The sequence below is a fragment of the Chelonia mydas genome, chromosome 5 (genome assembly GCF_015237465.2).
Source record: "Chelonia mydas isolate rCheMyd1 chromosome 5, rCheMyd1.pri.v2, whole genome shotgun sequence".
Lineage (NCBI taxonomy): Eukaryota > Metazoa > Chordata > Testudines > Cheloniidae > Chelonia > Chelonia mydas.
Window position 1 is genome coordinate 27,185,389 of NC_051245.2, and position 22,754 is coordinate 27,208,142.

At 40.5% G+C, this 22,754-nt stretch overlaps 1 protein-coding gene across 3 annotated transcripts in view; it reads right to left on the reverse strand.

The window, feature by feature from the left end:
• FYB1 (FYN binding protein 1) overlaps nucleotides 1-22,754 on the reverse strand; it is a 116,515-nt gene that overhangs the window by 46,174 nt on the left and 47,587 nt on the right. The gene's annotated exons all lie outside the window — the stretch shown is intronic.

Sequence of the window (22,754 nt, forward strand, 5' to 3'; positions counted from 1 at the left end):
TTAATAAATTTGTTTGTTTATTCTACCTGTATCAGTACATTTGGTTTGAAGTGTGTCAGAGGCTCCCCTTGAGATAACAAGCCTGATACATATCAATTTATTTGTTAAATTGACAAACTCATATAAGCTTGCAGTGTCCAGCGAGCATAACTGGACACTGCAAGACAGAGGTTCCTAAGGTTGGATCTGGGACTGGAGATATAGGCTACTGTCATTCAGTTGCACAATCCAAGGAGTAGCTTACTTGCTAGAGGCTGTGAGTGAACAGCCCAGGAGTAGGGGTTCTCACAGCAAAGCAAGGTAAGGCTGGCTCCCAGAGTCAAGGATTGGGGTGACCTAGCAGATCACTGGTCCAGATACCACCAGAGGGGAACATCACATACAACAGTGGGGATAGTACAAGGAAACAATTAGGACATACTGGTCAGCATGATAAGCTGTAGTATCAGCACACCAGCCAACATGAAAAAATTATAATAGGCGATGTTGATAGTGAAGCCCAAAATTAACGCTGCCAATTTTTTTTCCATTTTAAGACCCTGTTTTCAGTTGTGTATAACTTTTCCAAACTTTAAACATGGGCTGAAATTTCCCATTCTAGGCATCTCCCTCACACTGAATTTTTAGAGGGTTTTAGCAACAATGGTTCATCTGTCTCTGTGAATGAAATTAGGGAAAATACATTGTTTTGTTCATGATAAGAAAATCTTATAATTGTTTCATCGAGAAGCTGTGCCACTGTCTTTCATTGGAGCAGAGACTTCAAATTTGGAAGTGGGGTGGGATTGTGTGTTGCTCTGGTGTTAGGGACGTATTCTTTGCTGTGCCTGTGAAAATCCACCTAAATCTGGCCAAGTTATAAACCTCTGAGAATAATCCCAGTTCACACACGCTAACAGTCTTGATCTGAAGACATGAGATGGAGATATGAGACATGAGATAAGACAAGAGATGGAGAATTCACCACTTCCCTTGGTACTTTGTTCCAATGGTTAATTCCCTCATAGTTAAAAAACTTTGATTAATTTCTCATCTGAATTTGTCTGGCTCCAGCTTCCAGTCATTGGTTCTTGTTATGCTTTTCTCTGCTACATTAGAGAGCTTTTCGGTACCCAACATTTTCTCACTGTGCTTTATTAATATTGTGTAGTGCTAGTTTTTTAATCAGAATGTCATGCAGTATTAAACCAAACTCCTTACAATAGTCTAAGTATATTACATCTATGCAATTACCTTTGTCAACCAAACTTGTAATCTCATCAATGAATGAATCAGTTTTGTTTGACAAGTCCTATTTTCAGTAGAATCACATTAACTGGCATTAATTATAGTCCTATCCTTTAGTTCTTTATTAATTAAATCCCATATCAGCTTTTTCGTTATTTTACCCTATGCAACCTTAATCCTCCCCTCTTGTGCAGTCTTTAATTACACAATCACATTCCCCCCCCACACACACTTCTTTATTGATTTCTATTGGACCTATGTGCTCAGCATAGAGAGTAAGAGCTATAAAATCTGGTTCTTCATGATTTGTACTAGCACACTGTTGGCACTTAAGATATACTAAATAATGACATTCTTTACAAAGCTCTGTCCTTGCCTCCGTGGGTCCCGCGTTTCCTGGCGGATTTCGCTAGCCTCAGAGGCTCACCGTGACCCTCCACGTAACCCTTCTTTCTCTAGAGACAAGGGTCACAGTCTACTGAGCCATTTTCATCATAAGCCAGCGAGGGAGGTGAGGAGAAGTTATCCTTCCTTGCACAGTCTCTGTTGTCTCCCAGTCTCAGTGATTAATCAGGGGACAAAGGTGGGGGGGAAGCCCAGGCCCACCCTCTACTCCGAGCTCCAGCCTAGGGACCCTAATAGTATCAGCTATGGTAGCTGACCTTTTAGAAACATGACCTGTACAATTCCCTGGGCCACTTCCCCACAGCAGCCCTCACTTCCTCAAGCTCCACTTCACCCTTACCTCAGGGCCTCCTTCCTTGTGCCTGATATGGTGTACTACTCAACCTCTCCAACAGCACAACTTCCTCCCACAGCTCCTGCCTAACTGGGAGGCTTTTAACTAGTTTCAGCCAGCCCCTGACTGGCTTCAGGTGTCCCAATCAACCTAGCCTTCTCCCTGCCTTCTGGAAAGTTCTTAATTGGCCCCAGGTGTCTTAATTGACCTGGAGCAGCTTCCATTTCACTTAACCTGGTACCAGGGATTTGTTTAGCCTGGAGCTAATATATCTATCTCCCACTACTTTTCTATAGCCATCTGGCCTTGCCTCGTCACAATTCATACTCAAAATGTTTCTTTTTTCTTTTGTCTCTGTAGGCCTCATTATCTCCTGTGTTGCACCTTCTGTAGTCATCCACACTTGTGCAAACTGAAACCAATGTGGGTGCAAAATACTTCCATTCTAGTGTTGAAATTAATGGGACTATTTGTGAAGGAAACTACCACTCAGTGAAAATAGTGCTGGCAGAATCAGGTCCACAGTGATTGCAGATTAAACCATAATAATGTTTCAATACTGCTTCTTTTCTGCTTTAATTGGATGTTTTGAATTAACCTTAGTTCCATATTTGTCTGTTTCTGCAAGTCTTAATACACAGCATGGAAAGGAGCTATATTAGTGATGGAATTGGAGTCAGCTGAGAACACTCAGGTAAAACAGAAAGAGAAGCAATAATGAAATATCATTGTGGTTGCACTTGTAAATCAACACCATTCAAAGACCTGGTGAATCATTATCATTGTGCACTCGCCTCAACCACTGGCACACCAAAAGACTCCTTCCTCTCCATTACAGATCTCTTTGGCTTTCAGACATCCTGCACCGGATCCAGACAGAGGAGTGGAAAGCCGAGCACCGATGGCAGAAAATGAAAGCTGAATCAGACAGGATGAATAACAAACTCCTTGAAGCCTGTGCTGAGGCTGTATGACAGGTCAAGAGAACCTTCCTTTCAGCCTCCATTGAAGCTGCCAAATCCCACCCCAAGGAGCTGTCCAGGGCATAAATTGCTTCAGCAATCCTGAGTGCCTACAACCTGGATCAGAGCTAAGTACCAAGCGCTGCAAAGAATTATCCTACTTCACCGAAAAAATCACACACATTAGGAAGCCTCCTCAAACAGCATGGATCTACTCCACCTGCACCTACCAACCAACAGCCCAGCTGCATTCCCACAGATCAGTACACTCACTCATCAAGAAGTTCTGGACACATCTAAAGGAGTCCCAACTCAAGACTTGTGAAATTGCACCTCCACCACTAGATCCCTCACTTGTGGAGTCCCACAAGGAACAATTCTCTGTCCAGTTCTTTGCAACATTAAGCCATTAGGTGTACTGATCATACAACATGGACTCAGGTGGCAAAACTATGCAGAAGATAAATAGCTCCACCTATCCTTCACCACAGATGACCATACCACTACCAGCAAGATGGCCCAGTGCTTGGATAAGATCAGCTCATGGATGAAGAACAGCTGGCTGAAACTGAACCTGAGCTAGACTGAGGTGATGCTGGAGGGCAGAGGATAATACTTTGAAAAGTTTTCCATCACAATGCCATCACCTTTGATTGAAGATACACACCCACACTTGGTCATTTCAGTCCATACTTTTGGAGTGCTCTTTGATTTCGCACTGATGCTGAGCTCTCACATAGCATCATCCATGAGTAATGCTCTCTATCATCTTCAGTTGGCTAGGAGGCTCTGTCCCATCCTGGTAGAAGGTGACCTGGCCTCAGTTATTCATGCCTTTGTCACCTCTTGGCTAGATTGCAGCAATGTGATATACCTGGAATGAAGCCTTCAGCACTTAGGGGATTTCCACTGGTAGAGAACACTGCTGCACATCTCAGTAACACAGGCTACTGTGAGCACATCAGTCTTCTGTTCTCTACACTGGCTTCCCATAGAATTTTTAATCAAATTCTAGGTGTGGTCCTTATCTTCTGGGCCCAGGATATTTAAAAGACAACCTAAAGCCCTGGGATAAAGACCCTGGTTGACAACTAACCCCTTCCCCTGGTACAATGGTACTTTCTATTGTAAGGATAGAGCTTGTTTGTGTGAGAGTGAGAACAATCTTGGGGGCTGGTCTGATACTGTAAAATGAACTCTTCTAGGAACTCACCACCTTCTTCTCTGAATGCAGGGTGCACTTCTTTGACCTTGCCTTCTCTAACATAAGTACATAGAAATATGTATAACAACACAAAACAAAATATCTACCACAACAAGACCCTCCAGTGCACACGGATCTCCTCTGGGGAGAGGATGAAAGAACAAACAACACGTGACAGCTGTGTAGTCACTGAATTACTGAATGCACTACTGGAAGGCACTCAGATACTATGGTGATGAGTGCAATATGAGAACCTATATACATAAGAATGGCCACACCAGGTCAGACCAGTGGTCCATCTAGTGCAGTATCCTGGCTTTTGACAGTAGTCAGTTCCAGATGCTTCAGAGGGAATGAACAGAAAAGGTCAATTTCAAGCAATCCATCCCCTATCATCCATTCCCAGCTTTTGATACTTGGACGTTTAGGGACACCTGGAGCATGGCCAGTAATAGCCAAGTCTTCCCTGAACTCATCTAATTGTTATATTGAATCGAATCACTAGGGCCTAATTCTGTCACATTTACACTGATGGTTCTTTCCTATGCAAGTAGTTGAATTTGCTTCAATGGGACTGCTTATTAAGCATTGTGAGTATGCTTTCAGAATCAGACTCTGAAATAAAAATGAAATCTGGATCTGATACTTGAGAGCACTTAAGCTTGTGCTTAATTTTAAGTCTATGCTTAAGTTCCATTGACTTCAATGTGACTTTTGTTTTCCTGAATCAGGGGAGAAATAAAAAGTGATCAGTAAAATAAGAGTAAAGATGATTTTCATTTACATTATGAGCCTCTCCTTTTCAGGTATAAATCATGGCTGAAGGTGGTCTCAAAAAGTCATAGCCTGCTAGCCTGTTTTCCATAAACACTGTGGCTATTTTTCATAAAAATTGCATAAAACTCATCAGTTTGAACACTTTTAGTTACAGAACACCTCAAACGTAGATTGTAAATATTTGACAGATTATTATGCATCTTTCTAATTCAAAAACAAGTTTGTTTTTAACGAATCCAGGCCATTAGTCATTGATGTCTGGGAAGCAGTCACTTTCCGTTATTTTTTCTTTTCTTTCTATCGTAGAACGTTAGATGCCTGACAGAAAACAGAAGAGAGTTATTCCATAATTAAGATTCTTTTAACATATTGACCACTTCCTAGAAATATAAGTGCTATTGGACCTTTAACTGTGATTGTTCTTTTCTTTCCTGTTTTCTGTCAAGATCCTTAGGGCTCAGTTCTCCACTGCTGAAGATGCAAGGGTGCAGGGTGAGCACAGGGAGCCAGTTATGGTTCCCAGATCTAGCACTGTCACTCTGACTTATATCACCTGAATAAGTGATGTTATACCAGTGAAGGGCTCTAATGGATGTAACAGACAAGAGAATCTAGCTTTTCATATTGTTTTAACAGAGCCTTTTGGAAGGGCGGTGAAGGGGAGATGAATATAATTTACTGAGCTATTTTAAAAGGTCACCAGCAACTCACATACAACCGAACACCAGTACACATCTCTCCAAATCCTCTGCTTCCTACTGTTCTGGAACAAAACCACCCAACACCATGTAAGCAATCACTACAATTAAAAATGCAGCTCCCAACTCCTGTATTACTCCTGGGGGAATTCTGCACCACTGCATGACACAGAATTTTGCAGAAATTAACATTGTGTGCGCAGAATTTCCTTTCCCCCACAGAAATGGGCTGCAGTGCTGCTAGCTGCCTCTAAGGGCCACTGGATCTGGCAGAGCCCAGCTTGCACATAGAAGACACTGCTGGAGGGAGGGAGAGGACACTAGAGAGTTCCTGGAAGCTGCAGTTCCCAGCATGCCCTGAGGGAAAGAGAGTGTGGTACGCAGGAAACTCCATGCAAGCCTGAGACTAAGCATCAGACTGTTTCTCCCTCTGGTTCCCTGAGCTCTGGAGGGGGGAGAGGGGAGGATGTCTGGGCTGGGGGCCATGGCTGGGCTCTGGGGGGGAGGGGGTGCAGGTATCTGGCCGGAGGAGGGCGTGGCTGGGCTCTGTGGAGGAGGGGTTCAGGTGTATTGGCTGGAGGAGGCCCTGCAGCTGGGCTCTGGGGGGAGCAGGGGAAGGGGTGGTGGGTGTCTGGCTCCCCAGCTGTGCTCTGGGGCGAGGAAAGGGGTAGAGAAACAGGAACTGGGTTGTCATAGGGGTTTCTTTAACTTTCTACTCTTGGGGGAATTTTTGTGTGTGTTTGTATTGTTACAGACATACTTGCTGACAAGTATTTTCAAATACATTACTAAAATAATTGAAACTGGCATGATTATGTAGTGTTATTTTGACAAATAAAATTTGCAGAATTTTGTAGAATTTTAAAATATTGTGTGCAGGATTTTAATTTTTTTGGCACAGAATTTTAATTTTTTTGGTGCAGGATGCCCCCAGGAGTACTGTATCTTCCATGGGGTAGATTGTGCCCGGCCCTTATTCCATGTTTACATAGGGAGTGCTTGCACAGAGAGGTAAAGAAGAACTGCAGCCCCCTGTGTAAAAATAGCCACTGCAATCAGTGGACATTGACCTTCTGTAACCCCTGATCCATATCAGGTGATGGGGACTAGTAAATAAAAACTAGTCTTTTACCAGCATGTGTATGACACCTTATTACTGTGCACTCTTGGGACTGTAGAGGATGTTCTGTGCCTGTTCCTCCACAGATGATCCATGGCACCTCAAAGGGCGGAGAGGAAGCAGGACCATGGGTCAGCGCATTATATACCAGCCAATGGAGCTCCCCTACCATACCAAGTGATAGTTTCCTGCATCCCACACAGTGATGTAGGAGAAGCAGCACAGCCTAAATGACACAATCAAGTTCTATGCAGTGTTGTTGTAGCCATCTCGGTCCCAGGATATTAGAGAGACAAGGTGGGTGAGGTAATATCTTTTACTGGACCAACTTCTATTGGTGAGAGAGACAAGCTTTCAAGCTCATCAACAGAAGCAAGCTCCCCTCCAACCCGGAAACACCAACTCAAAGTGGCACCAGACCCCCCTGCCAGAACAATACAGGCAAAATCTGAAGACATATTTCCACTGCTGCAATGATCAACATCCTCCACAACACACCTTTCAAGATCCATGGGTCCTACACATGCCTATCACACTATGTGGTGTACCTCTTCCAGTGCACTAAATGCCCTAATAAGAACTATGTGGGTGAAACCAATCACTATACTCTCAAATGAACTCACGCAGGAAAATTATAAAAGACAGACACCATATTACCTGTGGGAGAACATTTTCCACAGAGCAATCACTCTATATCTGACCTATCAGTCCTCATCCTCAAAGGAAACCTGCATAACACTTCCAAAAGATGAGCCTGGGAGCTTAAATTCATAACTTTGCTAGACATGAAAAATCATGGTCTTAATAAAGACACTGGATGTATTGCTTATTACAACAATCTGTAACCCACGAACTCTCTTTTTTGTCCTATGACTACAGGGGTGTTAATGGGCCACTTCACGTTGAATGGTCCTGCCTATTATGTACTGACTACTTATGCTAAACTATCAGTTCTATCTTGTATTTAGCTGTGAAGCTCTTAGTACCTTTCTCAGACCTGAAGAAGAGCTCTGTGTAGCTTGACAGCTTGTCCTTCTCAGCAACAGAAGTTGGTCCAATGAAATATATTGCTTCACCACCTTGTCTCTTGAACAATCAAGTCCAGCATTTTATCCCTACTTCACTGATTTCAGAAGCCTTCTCATTAGTTGCACTAATCTCATCCTAATTTTACTAATTTCCAACATCTTCCCGTCCTCCCTACAGTTCTAGTAAAAGTGTTCCTTCATTTTGCACACACCACAATGGAGACCTCCATGGACACCCCGATGAAATATTAACTTGACCTTCCTCACATGAGGCCTGAGCCTGTGTGATGAGGAACACTCCTGATCGGTACTGAATGCTTTCTACTTTCACTGGTGTAAAGAACAGATGAAGATGATCAACACCTCCAGCAAGGCACCAACCAACTCACAGCAGAACTGGTTGATTTCAAAATTTGAGAAGGCGGGGACAATTTTTATGACATGTTCTCAAAAAACATTTTCTCCCCCCCACCCCCAACCATTTTTACTGCTGGTCAAAAGGTTTTGAATTTTGAAATTACGTTTTTTTTTAAAAAGAGGAAACATTTTCAAACAGCTTTACTGCAGAGGCAACATGTAGTGGGGAATGCAGAGTCAAATGCCCCCCCAGATTGGCCTGCTGGGGGAGGAGAGAAAGAGGGGCTCTGTCCTCCTCTCCCTGCCCCTCCCCATCAGCATGTTCTGCTGCTTCTGCATGAGAGAGATTGGCTGGGAGGCAGCAGCGGCCTACTCCCTGCTTGGGCTTGGCTGCTGGGGACTGAGGCCCAGCACGCTGGGGCGGATGGGCGGGCTCTGGCTCGCTGGGCCCCTGTTCCTGGCAGCCAAACCTGGGCAGGGAGCGGGTCCCCACTGCCTCCTAGTGAGGTTCTCTCAGGCAGAAGTGGCTCCATCCCACTCTCCGTCCAGTTGTCAGGGAGAGCAGCTGAAGTGCAGGAGGGAGGCTCAGGGAGAGAAAGACAGAGCCTCCCCTCTCCTCACAGGTAACGTGGGGTGGGAAGAGCATGGTGTCCCTAGCCTGGGCACAGGGCGGTGTGGGAGGCACTGAGCAGAGGAGACACGTGGGGCAGTCACGTGTCCTCCCCTTTAGATTGTGCTCCCCCAGTATGAGAAGGCATGAGTCGTCTATGCCTAGTGCACAGTGTTATGTCTCCATGCACTGTTTCTTCAACCTCACTTTTGATCCTTCCAGAGACACAGTCAAACTCTTTCATTTCCTCAAATCTACATACAACAATTGTATTATCCAGGAATACATGGAAGACCTAGAGACTACAGTCATGAGAACATGAGAAAAAGACAGACAGATGCACAGAAGCTGGATGTCACCAACTTGTTGATGAGGTAGCAAAGAAATACAGGTTGGAAAATGAGTGGTAGTTGTCATGAATTTCCCAAACTGTTTATACGCCTCCTCTTTCAACAATAGAGAAACACATTTCACCGTTTTTTTGGGGTTTTTTTGGCAGAGACAGTACATTCAAGCTCACTGATTCTAATTCTGTGAACTTCAATAATCATTACAAAATATTTGCCGTCTGAAAATTGTACATACTTTCATAGATTCTTAAAAATATTTTGTATTAAATTTTGCAAATTTCTTGAGATTTTTTCAGTTTTAGTAGGAAACATCTGAAAAAGCAAAAGCAATCACATTTAGTCACTTCTATCTGAGAGCCTGGGGAGGTTTATTGGTTTTAAAAAGAGCTTGCTTGCAGCTCTGGCTGTAAAACAAAGAAGCTGCAACAGTGCTTGTTACAGCCGAGCACCCACTTCCTACTTTATTTATGTTTTGCAGAAAACTGTTCTCAGCTCAGCTTCCCTATCTTGCATGCTATTTTAGCAACAGACCAATTAGTCTAGGTTTCCCACTAATATTATTTTAGAGTTGCCCAAAATAAACAACCATGCTCATAGCATTATTGAAACTGAAATCTTTTTAATAAGTATCACACTGCTCTCATTTATGTTACTGTGAAAGAGGCACAAAGATGCTAATTATTGCAGGCACTGGGAATGCCTACTAAAGGGAAGTTTACAAAAAGTTTTAGTTATGGCTACCTGTTTTTGCATGCCCATGACTTTTCAAAAAAAAAATTTTCTGTGCAGAAATTTTACATGTGAGGGCCTTGATCCTGCACTGAGAACTGTGTAGCACTATCACTCTCCTCCCTTCTTCTCTGACATGCTGTTCTCCCCCATATCCCTCCCCATCCTGCACAGCCCCGATGCAACCCCTCCCTACCTCGCCTCCTCTTACTCCAGTTAGGTGATGGAGCTTCCTCTGCCTGCTCTGTAGCAAAAGAAATTGCCCCTACCTCAGGGAATTCTCCAATACAAATCTCTAGATGCTCGAAGTCGACTTTGTGCCGTGTAAGGGTCACAAAAGAAACATGGCAAACTGGAGAATCTGGCCCTCAGTTTTTAAGCAGAACTTCACACTGGTGACACAATCTAACACACAGTTATTAAAATACTTAGCTCCTACTTAATGCCTTAATTTTCAAAACACTGTACAAACACTTATTAATCCTCATTCCTGTTTTTGAACTGTGGTAACAGAGACATGGAGTGTTTAAGGGCAATGTGCTCAAACTTAAGTGTTTAAATTCAGCACCTAAATCCATAATTAGAGCCTGAGATCCTTAAGAAAATAAAAACAAAACCCAACCATCTTCAGCACATGCGTAAATTTATGAACCCAAGTAAACCCACAGACTTCAATGGGACTATTCTGGTGAATAAAGTTATTCAATGTGTGTTTGCAGGACTGAGCCCTTTGGCATCTAAATAAGTGGCCAGATATTAAGAAGTGTTAAAGATATGCAGCACTCATTGATGTCAGTGAAGTTGCTTCAAATTTACATTGATGCAACTGAGAGCAGAAATCTGGCCCCTTTTATGGAGGTACCAGAGATTTAATTAATGCCAAACTGTCAGACAAAACTCCTGATTATTTGAAAGAAATCCTTAATAACTGATATTGAAGTATTTACAGATATTAGCCAATTAATTTTCATGTTAGAAGAGTTTATTTCTATAGTTTTTGCCAACAAAAAAAATCCTAATTTAAATTATTCAGACATAGAATATGTATGTTCTAATAAGATGCGGATAATTTAAAATAAATCATTAATAAACCGTTGATTCAGTTCAGAAAGGGCAGGGAAAGGAAAAGGGGTGTGTGGGGGGGGCAGCAGGGGAGATTTATTAGAAAGGGCACAAATTAATCTAAACACAACAATTTGGTGTCTCCTCTGTTTCCCAAATCAGCAAATTGGAGGCACTTTGGATGAAACACCGATCATTCAATTTTAAAAACATTCAGATCTTTTTATATGGCACGTAATAGTAACAACAGTTGATAGAAGACAAGTGGTATTTTAATTAAAAATTAATTATAAGGTTATATCCATTGGAGAGCTACGCAAAGCTTCACTCAGACAAGCAGTCCCACGCTTTGCATTCAAATGGTGCTTTTTTGCATATTTTCCATTCAAGAGCAGCACACAAGATGCATCATTGTTCCAAAAAGTATCACTTTACAGTATATACGTTTGGTCAAAAACTAGAAATAGTCACAAATTTTCAACTTACAAAAATAATATTGTAGAATAAAATATTTTTCCAAATCATTAATAGGAAGTTTGGCATAAGTATATTTGTCTGCTAAATTCCTTATTATCTTTACCATAAAATGACTGAACCTTTTCTTTTTTTATTTTATTTTGGCTGCTGTTACATTTATTTAGTAATTAAGGCCAGGGATTTCAAAAATGACTAATGATTTTTCATGTTGAAATTTTTCAGTGCCCAACGTGCAATACCTTAAAGGGTCCTGATTCTCCGAATGTGGGTTCTTAGCACATTTTGAAAATCAGGCCCCTTTAAGGTAACCCCATGGGAGCCTGGTCTGCATAACTGAGGACAGAAACTATACTCAGTTGATCTTCTGTTTATTATTTCCATGTAAATGTATATTCCCCAGAGCATTGCAGAAGAATGTACGCACTGAGCTTTTATTTTCAATTTGGAACTGCTTTTTCTGTGGTAATTTTTTACTGGAGTTTTTGTATTTTATGCCCTTGAGATGGACAGTCAATACAAATAAAATAATGAGCATTATTTGTTTGGCAAACTGTGGGCATACCTATGGCCCAGTGTAAATAAGAAATAATAATAGTAACACTGAATATTTGGAGACTCTCAGAAGAAATCATGGATAGCAGTCAGGGCTACCCCTGCGGCTCTGACCTGGCCCTTCCAGGAGGGTAAGAGAGTATCTGGGCCCCCTACTAATAAAGACTGAGAATGGTAATCTGTCGCCCACCCTAAAACATACAGTAGGACAACCAGTACTAAAGCAACCGTCGCTCGACGCTAGAGACCTTGCAAACTACTGTCTGAATTTGACAGTTGAGCAGTTTGCAAAAAACAGTCTCTGCCACCATCTGTGAGTGGCCAGTGTAACGGACCCCCTGAGTCAGGCTTCAGGACAGAGAATGGCACAAAGTCAGCATTTCTTGCCCTGGCGGAAGACCTCCTCATGACCATAGACAAGAGATGTACTTCCAGACCCCTCCTGCAGAACCTCTCTGTGGCATTTGATACCACTGATCAGCAATACTCCTGCTGCAGGGATGAACAGAAATGCCCTGAAATGGCTCAGTTCCTTCCTCTGAGACTGACCACTGAGAGTCCTTATGAGAAATTGTTCCTCCACCTCTAGAGACCGCACCAGCGCAGTCCCACGAGGCCCGACCCTCTCCCCCACATTATTCAACATCTGTGACTGAGAGAGCTGGCGAGACAACACAGGCCGAAGTGCCAGAAGGACGCAGACTACTCCCAGCTTTATAAATGTAAACCATTTTGTCAACCTGCTTTCCTGCTTTTCCTTTCTCATTGCTGAGCTGACATCAGACCAGCGGGAACATAAGCAGGCCTAAGCTAAACCCAGGCAAGACTGAGATGGTGCTGGTAGGAAGAGATATATGTGAAGCAATTGCCTTCTCTATGAAGGACATCTGCCCTCAAATTGCTGAGTTGCTCAGCTGCCTTTGGGTCCTTTTTCAGTCCTTGATGCTATTGGATGGCCAAATAGTTATGACAGCAAAACACTTTCACTTACATTTGCAACTTGCCAGAGGTTTGCACCTTAACTTATTTAACACAGAGTAGGCCACGCTGAGGCATTCACGATCTCCAGGTTTAGTCACTGCAGTTCATGTCTAAGAATGAAACTAGACACCCTGAAAATGCTTCAACTTTTACAAAATGCAGCAATCTGTCCGTTCAGCAGTACGGATCACTGTGAATCTATCATCTGAGTGCTCCACTCCCTGCACTGGCTCCCCAGTGAATTCTGAGTCCAGTGCAAGGTCTCTGTCCTGATATTTAAAGACCTCCATGGGATTGCTTGGAAATATCTGAAAGATCACATCTCCCCCTTGTGCATGACTGCATATTGTATTTGGATTAAGGATTATTTCACTGGAACAATGGATTGATCAATCATTGGGGAGGCTTGTGACTGTGGGAGACAGTGCTTTCACAGGAAATGGATATATGCTGTGAAACAAACTCTTGCAAGAGACAGGAATGACCATGGACTTTATTACTTTTAGAACTAAATGCAAAACTCATTTCTTCAATTTAGTTTTCCTTCAACAAGTTCTTCACACATGCATGCGGACACCTGCACACTCAAAAAGCCACTCATTCACTCTGATACAGCCACCCCCGCAACCAAAATTAACAAAAGCCATAAACTAATCAAGCTGGTTTTCCAACAGAGAAAAGAAAAGGAGATGTGATTATTTGTATTGTTAAATACTTGGGGGTGCTCAGGAAATAGAGTGAGTCAGGCCATAAAAGCACAGAGAGAAATAAATAGGTGAACAACCAGATAGATGCATAGGAATCAGACCCACACCATACCAGAGGTTGTTCAAGTAGAAAGGACATTTTTCTTTTTGGAAAAATTTCCAAGAAAGAATTCAAAATTAACCTGAACCCAAAAGGAGCTGCAAGTGCTCAGCAGCTCTAAAAAAATCACGTATTTAGGTACTTAACTTTCTACTTTTTATGTGGCATCTCCATTACTGGAGATTTGCAATCTAGGCAGCCCATTCCGTATGATCCACTGCTAATCTCTTTTTGGAGGAATAGCCCTTTTCATCTACTCAATGCCCAGCTGAGATCCTCTTTTTTTGGCTTCATGTTCTTCAGCCATCAACTTTTCCTATCAGTGCCTGTAAATATGCATGATTGCCCACTGAACCCGTTAAAACGTGCCTAGCAAATTGAATCTTTCTTTTCATAAGATCTAGGACTAGCATTTGTTGAGTTCCAATCGTCTCCAATACTTTTTAATTGGGTACGCAGTCGGTCCATGATATTTTCAGAATTCTTCTATACCACCATATTTTGAAGGATTGTTATTTCTTTATTATGAATTGTTTGAATGTCCGTTTTGCACCACTGTAATTTAACACAGGCCAAATGTAAGTTTTTAAGAATCAGAATTTAGTTTTCAGACTTATGTCTCCTGTCATCGGATGTTTATTCTTCCAGAACGTCTCTTTGCTCTTGCTGTTCTGCTGCTGACTTTGGTGTCTGATCTTCCATTTTCTGTAATGATGCTTCCTAAGTAGCAATAATTTCTCACTTGCTGTATGGCTGTCTTTCACTGGAATTCTCCTAAATTTAGGCATTTAAATATGAACATTCTGTCCCTAGTGTTATATAGTAATTTCGTATATAAATTTTGTACATCTTGTGTAGGTTTTTATGTATGCAATACATTGAATTGTTTATTAGACATTATTTTAAAAGTATAAAGTGTATAGAAATGTAGGCCCCAGTTCTGCAAGGTGCTTCAGCAAATGTCAAACTTTAAGTGTAGTCACATTAACTTGAATTGGGGCCAAAATGGATTATCTAATATAATAAACAGTAAGAAAAAGTTTTATTCATTACAGTGAAAACATGGATGCCTTGTCTATATGAATAAGTTGAATCTCTTCTAGCTATTGGCTCTATATTGAGGTTGTGCACTCCTTTGGGGCCTGAGATAATATTAGCCATTGTATGCTAAATTTTCACAATTTTGTGTGTGTTTGTATGCACGAAGAGTGCAGGCCCAACATTTGTGAACACAGAATTAGAGGCATGTTTGACGTCAGCTGAAAAGTAGGTCATTACAGTGCAAGACATATATTGGTATCATTGTATTAATAACCAAAGTTTTGTTTCTGTGGTATTTTTCCATTGCTGGAGAAAGAAGAAATATTGCTGTCATAGGCATAGGGTCTGATGTGAGGTTTTGGGTTTCACATCACAGGCTATTGCTATAACTGGTTATAACTATAACTATTTATAATCTATAAATAGATTTTCAGAAAAAGATGTACTTAGAGTTCAAAAACTGAGCACATCTGACAAATGCACAGCATTCTTCTCAGGGTCTATCAACTGGCTTGAAATTGTGTCAATATTAATGGTGTTCATATTATTTTCTTGTGGAAGGGCACCAATAATGATGTAGTCTATGACACTGGTGGCAATTTAGATTTTGAACAGAACTTGGGTAGCTGTGTGATGAGCATTATTTCCCATAGGCCCAGGCCAAAAGATCCCAGGAAATAATAAGTACAGTTTTAAAACCGAAAGAAAAAACATCTTTTTTGGTAAGCCCTTGGTTTTACTGTAGTTTTCTCTCTAATACAGTGTCCTCTTATCTCCCTTTTGTGAATCCTTACTGACCTTTCAGAATTAAATCATATGGTTCTTATAATTTCATTGTTACTTCCCCTTTCTGACTAGTGTTTTCAATACTGACCCTAATGTAAATAGAATGAGGAGTACTTGTGGCACCTTAGAGACTAACACATTTATTAGGGCATAAGCTTTCGTGGGCTAAAACCCACTTCATCGGATGCATGCAGTGGAAAATACAGTAGGAAGATTTATATACACGGAGAACATGAAAAAATGGGTGTTGCCATCCCAACTCTAACGAGACTCATCAATTAAGGTGGGATGGCAACACCCATTTTTTCATGTTCTCTGTACATATATATCTTCCTACTGTATTTTCCACTGCATGCATCCGATGAAGTGGGTTTTAGCCCACGAAAGCTTATGCCCTAATAAATGTGTTAGTCTCTAAAGTGCCACCAGTACTCCTCGTTCTTTTTGCTGATAAGGATTAAACACGGCCACCACTCTGAAACCTAATGTAAATGTAATCCAATCCCAACCCGGCTGCCTGTGGTGATCTCCTCATAGCCAGCACAGTCTCCATTTGTTAGTATACATATGGGCTGATTCAGCAAATCTCATGCAAAACTCCATCACACAAGTCCATCCCTACTCAGCAAAATACTTAAGCATGTGCTTAACTTTAATTTGCTATAACATTAATAGAAAACAAACATCAAAGAGGCACTAACACAACTGAAACAAACACAGGTGAAGTGAATTCATTTCAAAATTCAAATAGGTACTTGTAGTATTTTTATTTTATAATATTTGTTCAGCTCTGCTGAACAGCATTGACAGCTATATTTACATTATTTATATTGGGTCTAATCCTGAAGTCCTAACTCAGGAAAAATTCAAATTGATTTAATGTAAGTTTCCGTAACCAGGACTTCAGGACTGAGCCCCCCTAAAACCTACACATAAATTATAACCTCATATCTCAATAATGTTGTAATAATTTAGGACTTATTTTTATAACCCATATCTTGGGCTTTGTTTCTCAATGACCAGCTCGTATGGAAGGGAAAGGGCGTCCCTATATTTGATAGTAAAGGAGGAATAAGAATGTGGAGATATTCCTGAGAAGATCCTCAGCTGGTGGGAATTGCCAATTGATGGAGTTACAATTCACACCAGTTGAGGACTGCCCTCCCTTCAGTATATTTTTATGGATAATTTTTCTCTCTCATCTTAAAAAAACATTTCCCCCCCAAAAATATTGCTGAGCACACAGCAAAGGAAGTAATTGGTAGAGTGCATGTGCATAAATACAGATTTGCAACATTTTTGCATTGTAGCAATCTTTGTGGTATTTTGCTTCCTCTTAAATATTTACAGCAGTGGCATACAGTATCTTACACAACTTTCTGATGGGAAATACTGGAATTTACTTTCTTCCAGTAGATATTCTTTCTGCGCAGTTAAGTAGATTTACTTGTTTTAAAAATATATCAATCTCCTGTCTGTCTTTCTAATCTCCTTGTCTAATTGGGTTGTTTTTATCTCAAAGCTGTAATGATTTTGCTTACTACTGCACTGAAGGACCGATCCTTACCTGGTATAAATTGGAGTCACACTCCTGATTTCAGTGGAGTTTTGCCAGTTTACACAAGTGGAAGAGCTGGCTGGCCATGAATCTTTAAACACCTTGGTTGAAAAGGCAGCAGTCAGACAGAGCGGATACACAGGGTAAAATCTGGTGCCCCATGAAGTCCACGGCAAACCTGATTACTTCAGGGGGCCAGGATTTCATCAGTAATATTAAGCGAAGATACACTCTGTCCTCCCACATGGAGACTTTCTTCCTTAATCTAAAATAAAAAAAATCTCTCAGACTGAAAGCATATGGCTGCTCTCTTAACTATGTGATCTATCATCACCGTGAATTGAGTTCCTACTCTGGGATTAACAAAAAGCAGAAAGGAGTTGGAGAAGAGGAGTTGTTCAGTTGGTCCGCAACACAAACATTTGGCTTATGAAAGTTGCCCGGAGCACTTATGCTGCAATTGTGGAAGAAGTCAACACTATCTCTAACAAATCTTGAAACAGACATTATATTGATCTGGTGTTGTCAAACAACAATTTGGGACCAGACCCGCAGATGGTGTAAGTTAGTATAGCTCCACTGAATTCAATAGAGCTAACAACAATTTACATCAGCTGTGAATCTGGCTCAGAACTGCTAAAATTATTGGCCCAGCTCTCTCTTGAATAGGTTCACAACTTTTCTTCTATTGCAAAAATTGGTAGTCTATTGCACATATTTATTTATTTATCTTTTCTGTAAAGTAATTTCTTCTTGCTTCCTCTATCATGAATGAATCTAAATGTACCTGTGTGACCACCATAGTTCTGATATCAGAGATGCCCCTAACCAGTTCTTCGAGGATTTCATTCTTCACCAAATTTATCCCGAGAGCACAGGCCTCATCACTTTAATATTTCTATTTTAACAACCAGGTACATTAACATTGTCGTGCTTTTATGTGGCAATATAATCATGGTTAGAGAGGTTTGGAACTTAAAAGGTATGAGTTCGTGACCCAAATTCCAACCCAAGCAATCATAAACTTCTGGTTTGATGATTTCAGGCACGTCTAGATGACCAATCTCCTCCTCCCTGCAGGTTATACTGAAAACTTTATATGGACTGATTTTCTCAGAGAGTAACTAAGTAATGGCATAGCATGTGGGAAAAAGTCCACCCCTTTCTATTCTAATTGCTTAAGGGACTACAGCTTTCCATTGCAACAGATACACTGTATCCCATCAGACACTTTACATTATGATGGTTTTCATGGTAATTTTATAACATGGCTTTGAAATGAGTCATATTTTGCCAGGAGCTTTAAAATCTGATTCTCCTGGTCCTTAGAGATATAAAATGTTATAGCCCAATACACATCTGGAAGCAGAAGCCTTTGGGCTCTTTCATTCACTAACATAACCGACAACTTGCTTTCCACTAGAAGTTACACATAATAACAAAGGGACAAATTCTTCTCTCAGTTAAACCACTGTAAATCAAAAGTAACTCAGCTGACTGAAGTAACAGCAGTATATACATAGTCATGTGGACAAATATTAGATTTATTAGTATATCTGTGAGGCAAAAATTTCAGCTCAAATCTTATTTTTCACTTCCACACTTTAAATTTATGGATAATAAATAATAAATGATAATAATAATAATAATGATGACGATTAACTTAAAATCATGGAATCTAGAGATGGAAAAGACCTTCAGATCACTTAGGTCAAATCCCTGCCAATGTCAACTGGCCCAATCAGTCATGTATACTTCATGAACATTTTTAAATGTATGGCAGGATATTTTATCTATCTGAAATGACGAGGTAACCAAGATTGAGGCAGTCTATGACACTTGTTGCTACAGCACTGTTGGTCTGAGAACTCTTTCAGCCAAGACTTTGTGGCATGTTGTATGACAGATGTGGTCTCTTCCATTAGATACTAAAAACAAAACTATGGTCTCTGATAAAATGCCTGTTGGAGTTTTTGCTTTTTTTTTTTTTTAGCTTCAATTGTTTTAGAAACTGATATTTCTGTCTCAAGTGAAACTTCTTTTCTTACCATATATTTTTGTTCTATTTATACCTGTGCTATTATATATATATATTTTCCCTTTCTAGCAGTGAGGTAACAAAAACCAAAACCTACCAATCAAGCAAACACAACCCCCCGGTAGTAATCCCTTAGGTCCTGATCCTGCAAACATACATGCACATGAGTAAGTTTATTCCGTTGCATAGTTCCATTGAATTCAGTTTGTGAAATTGATTCACATTTTTATGATTACCTGATCATTATCTGAATACTCATAAATAATGAATTACTTGAAGAAGAACAGGGCACCTAACTTGATGCTTTTATGTATAAAAATATTCACAAATCAGATTTTAAGACTTTTGATCAACTCTAGTATGTTCTATTTTTTTAAACAAAGTTGCTATTTTAATAGTGACCTATTTTAAATAAACTAAAATAAAAAAAACCGTACAACTTTGCAAGTCACTGTTTTGTTTTGAACTCGAATCAGAACTGCATTCCCTTTGCTCCAATATATTGCGCATCAGACAGTTAAGATAGTGTCATATTATTTGATTATCTTATTTGATAATCCTCCCCTCCCCCTTCCACTCTTTGGCTGTTGTATCCATTTAGGGTTTGTCCACACAGTAGCTGAGGGGTGTAATTCTGAGCTAGGGTAGATGTACACAAGCTAGCACTGCTAAAGCTCGCATGTTAAAGAAACAGTGTGGCCATGACAGCATGGGTGACAGCATGTGCTAGCCCCCCGACTATGCACCCAGGGAATCAGGGGGGATTGTTCTTGGGCAACTAGCCTGAGCTGCCACAGCCATACTGCTATTTTCAATATGTTAGCTCAAGCAGAGCTAACACGTCTGTCAACCCGAGCTGGGAATCTCACTTCCCAGTTGATGTGTAGACATACCCTTAGACCGTAAGTTCTTCAGGGCAGGGACTGTCTCTTACTATGTGTTTGTACAGCACCTAGCACAATGAGGTCTCAATATTGACTGGGCCTATAACAAAAATATTCACGATTATGATTATTGCTGCTTTTTAGTTATTTATTCCCACCTGCAGTTAAATACAGTGATTACAACAACTTTTGTAACATTTCCTTTATCCTTCTTTTCTTCTCAGGTAATTTGCTTCAGAAAGCGTCATCTCTGTGAAGTAATTTTTCTTTAAATTAAAAGGAGAAATAGGAGAGGTACCCTAAATGCCCTCCCTCCTAACTGATTCATACTCATTGCCTTTCAGTTCTGCAACTAATGTTCAAAAGCACAAATGCTCTTCATTCACAGGGTAGAGAAAAGGAAGGTCTTTGAGGTATTTAGGATCTTACCCTGCAACTGATTTCACATGGGTGAACATCTCTACCCACATGAAGCCACAGGTGCAGGACTTCCTCTGTGCAATCAGTTGCAGAGTTGAAGACTTAGGCTGTCAATTGTTTGGGGGAAAGGACCGTGTTTTTACTTGTTTTTGTGAAGTCCTCGCACACTTTTGGGTACTCACTAATAATTATTGTTGTTATTATTATTATCATCTGAATATGGAAAGCCAATAGAGTGCCTATGATTTAGGACTGAACGGATAATAGACTGCGCTGTATTTCACTCTAAGTGGGAATGGCATTAGTGGATAATACCACAGTGGTTTGCCAGCAAGTTTGCTCGTTCTCTGCTTACTCAGCACCCAGAATCACAGAAGTAAATCCCAGAGCAAAAAGGTGCCAATGGGATGCAGAAAGTAAAAATGATGACACTGTTGCAAAGCTACTATCCCAGGAAGTCCAACAGCCATGAATGATCTGTTTACTTGAAAACTAATTTTTCCAGGAGTTATTTTAATTTAAGCTACCTAAGAACTCACCCATCCATCCTCATGTACAAGGTATGTTGAGCAACCTACAAGGATATTAGTGGTACCTGTTGGAAGCTAGTAATTTTGCTTCGACATAGTTTTATTACTATTATTATTACAGCATATTTGAGGCACTTGACAGCACTAGTACAATCACATGGACTCTTCACCAAAGAGTCTACAAATGAAGTCCCTGATCATGCAAGCTGGTATGCATGGCTGAACCTTTGCACCCACGTGGAGCCAAGTGCAGGATCAAAACCCAAATCATTTATTAAAAATTAGATTTCTAGCCCCTGTGGTTGCAGAGGAAAGCTTGAAAACATGACCTGAGAGCACCCTGACAGCTCAGAAAACAGAGACAAATATGATGAACCTCATATTTAGTATTCTTTTAAAATCCCTTGATCTTTTTGGGGCCTGATTCCTAATTTTTTTTAACACTGGTTAGTAATTCTGCTGTTGTTTTTGATTGATCTCTCTGAGTGCGTTTCACAATTTATAGTGTCACTAACTTAAACAGTGTTCTCTACACTGTCATATAGATGAAGATTTGGCCCATGCAATGAATTAATGAAAACACTTTAAAAATACAGTTACACAGGAAAACCAGAATGTAGTGACTGATAAGACTGTGCACTTTAATTAGCCAAGCTTCAGCACGAACTCAGCACTGAAGGAATTAGCTGAATATAATGTTGCACCCATACTCCGTGTTCATAACATGGCTTTTATCATCAATGGACTCACCTCACCACTCTGAACTCTTTTCTCTATGGAGTCTTCATCTTGGCATAACATTTTGTTTATGTCCATTCAGCAGTATGAAAAAACAAATACCAAAAAAAGCATGCAATGCAGTGTTCTAAATATGAAATTAACAAAGGCAATGGGGCTTGTAGACCCATGTCTACACTGGGCCTTTTTGCACCATCATAATTACATTGATGTAGCTGCACCAGTGCAAACCATTAGTGTAAAAAGTGACTTACACTCATACAGCTTAACCACCTCACACAGAGCTTTACCTGTTTGTGAAATGAGTTGAAGTCTTCAGCCAAAGAATGCTAGAGAAATTCAAAGTATTATTGTAATTATTAATCTGTGTGACATAACCCGAAAGCTCACTGTGCCAGGATTACTAACAACAAGCATTCAAAATTCATAAAACAAGCCCAGAAAGATCATGAGATTGAATTAAAATGTCATATTTTAAAAAATAATAATACATTTGGTGTTTTTTTATTTATCTTCCTAAGCCCTCAGAGTACACTTGGGTCAAATTTTGCAGCTTTTCTCTTAAACCAGGAGGGAGAGAAACTTTCTTTTTTAAAAATGAAAGCTGAGATTCTTGACTAATCACTTGACTCCCGAAGCTCAGGCTTTAAGAGAAACATCAATTATTGCAAGATTTGCAATAAATTGTGAGAGTTGACAACACTGAGATGCACGGGATTAGTTCAGAGAAAGTGCTTGCAGTCACTATACAGAAAGATACCTTAAACCAACAGTTTCAAACCTGGGTGACTTCCGTGGAAACTAAGGGTGTTCAATACATTTGAAAATCTGACAACTTCTGCTTATATGGATTTAGGAGCCTAACTTTTAGGTACACATATTTTGAATGTTTGGCCTTAGTGGGTGACACGTTTTCCAGAGTCTCAGAAAATCCAACCTGCAGCAATGGCAGGCACACCTGTTTTGGTGTGCAAAACTGTATCTGAAAAAGAGCAATTTATATGCACCTGCCCAGGTGCTGCAACTGCACTAGTGAGAGGGAAGGGGTCTATCCATGCAGAGCTCCTTGCACAACCAGG